The sequence below is a fragment of the Brachycentrus maculatus genome, unplaced genomic scaffold (genome assembly GCF_059751285.1).
Source record: "Brachycentrus maculatus isolate JH-2025_06_01 unplaced genomic scaffold, ASM5975128v1 h1tg000845l, whole genome shotgun sequence".
Lineage (NCBI taxonomy): Eukaryota > Metazoa > Arthropoda > Insecta > Trichoptera > Brachycentridae > Brachycentrus > Brachycentrus maculatus.
This window is the reverse complement of record NW_028281572.1, coordinates 1-5,416: the sequence shown is the minus strand read 5'-3', so window position 1 is coordinate 5,416 and position 5,416 is coordinate 1. Positions and strand designations below refer to the sequence as shown.

The following is a 5,416-nucleotide window of genomic DNA, read 5'->3' as shown; positions in this document are numbered from 1 at the left end:
TGCCTATCCTTCTAATTTTTCCAGAAGCGATTTCCAACTGACATACTTCTAGAAATAGGAAGCTTGTTATGTTTCTTTGTGGAGGATGAAGATATTTGCAGAAACCTAATTATCCATGTTCTCTTATAATTAGTTAATTTATTAGTATTTGCTAAACAATAGAAGGCCATGACATAAAAAGATCACATAGACAATAAATATTGTTCAATTGAATTGTTTCAGAGTCCACAACATTAAGATGCAGAATATAGGCTTGTTGGCCAAATGACAGGCGAAAATATTAATGCCAGCAATAAATCAGCGATATATGTAAATTCTTGATTATAATTCTCTTTCTTATGTCAAAGATCTTGACGTTGGTTGCTATACTATTAGTCACCACTCTCTCTCTAACTGATAGGTAAGCGCTCCAGCAAAACTTAAATGGACTCTTCGAACAAAACAAGCTCCCTGACCCAGTAACTATCATGCCATGCATCGATGATGACACCGCCCACAAAATTTTTCTTTTCGCTGGCCAACTCTTCCAAAAGGCCGCAAAGGGATCCATCAGCGACATTGTCAGTTTAATTCAACTCGTTAAAGATTTTGGAAATGATATTCCTCAATCCGTCAAAGACTGCCTCAAAGACAATGCGGAATTCGAGGCCCTTGGCTTAAAATACGGCATCGACAACACCACTGAGTCGTCGACTATTGAAAAAAAAGTCATCACTTATGTCACACTCCACTATTTCACTGTCCACAAATGGATGGGATCCTTAAACGATCTCTGGACCGCTGGAAAGTACTACCAAGTTGGGTTTGATGGTGCTGGATACGGCCATGAAATACTTGGCTCAGCCATAGAGAAAGATACTTTGCCAACGTTGAGCGATAAATAGATTATTCAACAAGCCTTAAATGGTGCATTTGAAAAAAACCAGCTACCTGACCCAGTTACTATCTTACCATGCATCGATGATGCCACCGCTCACAAAATTGTGGTTTTCGCTGGCCAACTCTTGCAAAAGGCCGCAAAGGGATCCATCAGCGACATTGTCAGTTTAATTCAACTCGTTAAAGATTTCGGAAACGATATCCCCCAATCCGTTAAAGACTGCCTCGATGGCAATGCAGAATTTGAAGCCCTTGGATTAAAGTACGGCATCGACAACACCACTGATTCGGCGACTATTGAAAAAAAAATCATCACCTATGTGACGCTCCACTATTTCACTGTTCACAAATGGATAGGATCCTTAAACGATCTCTGGACCGCTGGAAAGTACTACCAAGTTGGGTTCGACTTAGGAGGATACGGCCATGAAATACTTGGCTCAGCCATAGAGAAAGATACTTTGCCAACGTTGAGCGATAAATAGATTATCCAACAAGCCTTAAATGGTGCATTTGAAAAAAACCAGCTACCTGACCCAGTTACTATCTTACCATGCATCGATGATGCCACCGCTCACAAAATTGTGGTTTTCGCTGGCCAACTCTTGCAAAAGGCCGCAAAGGGATCCATCAGCGACATTGTCAGTTTAATTCAACTCGTTAAAGATTTCGGAAACGATATCCCCCAATCCGTTAAAGACTGCCTCGATGGCAATGCAGAATTTGAAGCCCTTGGATTAAAGTACGGCATCGACAACACCACTGATTCGGCGACTATTGAAAAAAAAATCATCACCTATGTGACGCTCCACTATTTCACTGTTCACAAATGGATGGGATCCTTAAACGATCTCTGGACCGCTGGAAAGTACTACCAAGTTGGGTTCGACTTAGGAGGATACGGCCATGAAATACTTGGCTCAGCCATAGAGAAAGATACTCTGCCAACGTTGAGCGATAAATAGATTATTCAACAACTTTTGAATGGTGTATTTGAATAAAATAAGCTCCCTGACCCAGAAACTATCGTCCCATGCATTGATGACGATACTGCCCACAAAATTGTCGTTTTTATTGGTTAGCTCTTACAAAAGGCTGCAAAGGGATCTATCAGCGATTTAACAAGTATTTCACAATTGGTCAAAGATTTTGGACATTCTATCCCCCAACCAGTTAAAGACTGTACTGACGGAAATGCAGAAATCGCAGCCCTTGGCTTGAAATACGGTATTGATGATCAAACCGATACATCACCATTAGAAAAGAAAGTGCTCGCCTATGTGACACTTCACTATTTCACTGTGCATAAATGGTTCGGAACTCTCAATGATGACTGGAAAAACGGAAAGCCATACCAAGTCGGATTCGACCTCGCAGACCATGCACACACAATGTTGAGCATAACTCCAGAGCAAATTGCTAGGTTAGCCTCTATTTGATCTCTGAACATTCAATCAATGAAAGTAGTACAATCTCAATGTGAACACCATTAAATAATTCAAACAACCCTAGACATACATACAAGCATATATATATATAAACATTTTGTTTGGTATTATAAAATCAAAATGAGCGATTCAATCAGGGTTGTATGCAGACTTCGGCCCATAAATAAAATAGAAATAGCAAACAATGCAGAGTAATGCGTGACATATACTGACAAAGAAATGACCATCGCAGTACAAACTCATTTTATTTAAGGTGGGCGGAGAGGAGACCAAATATTCATTTGCTTTCGATAAAATTTTTGGCCCTAACACTCAGCAAGTTGAAGTTTACCAAGAGGTTTCCATTCCTATCATAAAATGTAACTAGTTGGTTATCGCAGCCGTAATTTCGGGGTTCAATAGCACTATCTTCGCGTATGGACAGACCGGAGGTGGCAAGACTTGGACCATGGAAGTAAGCATTGTCCTAAATAGTGAAGGGTCCCAACCACCACGACTCCGAATTCAAAGGGCTAATACCTAGAACTATCGAAGGGTTGTTCGAAGGAATTGCCAATAGCGACTAGAATTTAGAATTCGTTATCAAGAGTTCATTCATTGAAATCTATAATGAAAAGCTTTTCGACTTACTAGATCGTAACATTTTAATAATCTAGCATCCAAGGCAAGACTGTAAATCAAAGAAGACAAACAAAAAGGAGTGTTCATTCAGAACTGTACCGAAGTTTCTGTGTCGACTTCTGAACAAATGCTCAAAACCATGGACAGTGGCTCACTGAATCGACGAGTTGCCTTCACAGGCATGAACTAGCGGTCGTCTAGGAGTCATTCCCTTTTCATTATTCATCTCTACCAGAAGAACTTGAAGAAAGACTCCACGAAGCAAAGTAAACTATATTTTGTGGATCTAGCTGGGTCTTAAAAAGTCGGTAAGACGAATGTTCAAGGCCAACAACTCTAGTAAGCTAAAAACATCAACAAATCCTTGAGCAGTTTGGGCAATGTGATTAATGCTTTGACCTCGTAGAAAAAGGAGCACATTCCATACAGGGATTCTAAGCTCACAAGGTTGCTTCAAGAATCTCTCGGAGGCAATAGCAGGACAACTCTCATAATAAACTGCTCAATGTGCGATTACAATGATCGAGAAACTCTCAGTACTCTTAGATTTGGATATCGAGCTAAATCCATCAAGAACAAACCAAAGGTGAACGAATAAAAAAGTGCAAAATAGCTACTGATCCTTCTCGAAGCTGCTAACAAAACAATCGCCTAGCTGAAATGTCAGATGAAAGGTGAAGGCCTACCAGTGGACTCCTAATAAAATAAATAGGATCCTAGAGATATTCTGATCGCAGATTTAAGATCATAGATCTAATCGTATAGAAGTGAATAATCCTACAAGAACAAAGAGCTCTAGACGAGAGTAAAACAACTAATTATGGAGCTAAACAAATAAAAATCATAAAAGCTAGAAATATAAAAACGATGGAAGACCATATTCAGCACTCTTTCGAGCCACTTCACAATTATAATGAAGTATGTACGAAGATCATATCTCGATATTGAACTCTGTGTCAGCTAGGTCATCATGAAGAATTAGAACGATTCCCAGTTTCGTCAATAAACTATTTAAAATACTTTGAGTAAATTAGAAGAGTTTGAAAACTACTACGAGAGTCACATCAAGGACATTTTCATATAGATCAGCAAATAGGAGGAGCTATATTAGCAGGAAGTCGTGAAGACACATTTTTTGACCCCTGAGAAAAGAAAATCCAAGCTGACACTATCTCAGCCAACACTCTATAATAATGAGATGTAGTTGGCATATATCCACCCTTCAACTGTGGATGACGCCCATCTTTCGTGCATCACCCAGCAATAAGTCAAATAAGAAAGCTACTCTGACAAAGTGTCACAATCCTCTTTGACAGAGTTCGAAACCATGCTCGAGAGCATCGAAACAAAATAAAGCCATCGAATTCTAATCGAAGAAATGGCCATGAACCTCAAAGATCTCAAAAGATAAAACGAGTCACTCCTGAAAAAGTGTGAAAACATGTAAGAAGAGCAAATCGCCTTTGCAAACAAACTCGAGGAGAAATACTAGTAAAAGATCATGTAGCTAGAGTAACGAGTCCACGAGTATAAAAATATTATGGTATACAATTACTTATATTTCAGCATCAAAAAGATATCGATTTGACTGCCAACTTCGAAGCCATTGATAAACTCAAGAAGAAGATGCAAGATGAAAAGATTATCTCTGACCGGTTGACCAAGATCATCGATAGTAATGGTAACATGAAAGCGATGAAGTAAATGGAAGAGCGAGTCCGCACTCTTGCTAGCTAAAGGCAGAAGCTTGTGAACTAGCTTTACAAATTGCGTGAACAACTCGACGAGGCGGAAATGACAGTTAGAGAAAAGTAGTAGCTGATTTGCTCATTGAAGGATGTGATAAAATAACTGAACTAGAATTTGATGGCTGCTTCTAGTCCTGAAGAGATCAATCGCAACTACAATACCACACTCTATGGCATGTAAATGCCGAATATTGTCCAAACAGTCAAAGGAGGCACAAACCTCGCAACGGGCAGCAAGTATTCAAAAAAATCTAGTTTACGCAGAAAGACCAACTCAGTGAGAGAACCTATGCCTCAACCGTCAGCCTAGCGGCCACAATAGAGCAACTCCAAACCCTAAATTAGCGTATCGAAGCAAAAAGAAAAGAAGCCGTATGTCCCATTTTTCAAAACATTTTTCGATTGAAAGATTAGGCTGATCGACTCCTTTGTAAATACTCTTACATTATTATATAGTATCAGCCTTATGAATTATGTTTTATATATGTGAGAATAAGGCAGAATAAGATATGCATATCTGGCTATTGAATGGGAATTGTACAATTAACTATTTTGTAGGTTTGTATGATTATTGTGATTAAAGCTGTTATTATGTATTGCGAAATATGCTTATAACCATATGAACGAATTTTGATCTATATGTTGTTGTTGAAACTGAAGTAAGGGGTTGGGGTTGGGGTTGGGGTTGGGGTTGGGGTTGGGGTTGGGGTTGGGGTTGGG

At 39.3% G+C, this 5,416-nt stretch overlaps 1 pseudogene; it reads left to right on the top strand.

Moving 5' to 3' along the window:
- The first annotated feature begins 467 nt into the window (after positions 1 to 467).
- Positions 468 to 3,603, top strand: LOC148300058 (kinesin-related protein 3 pseudogene; annotated as a pseudogene).
- The last annotated feature ends 1,813 nt before the right edge of the window (positions 3,604 to 5,416 follow it).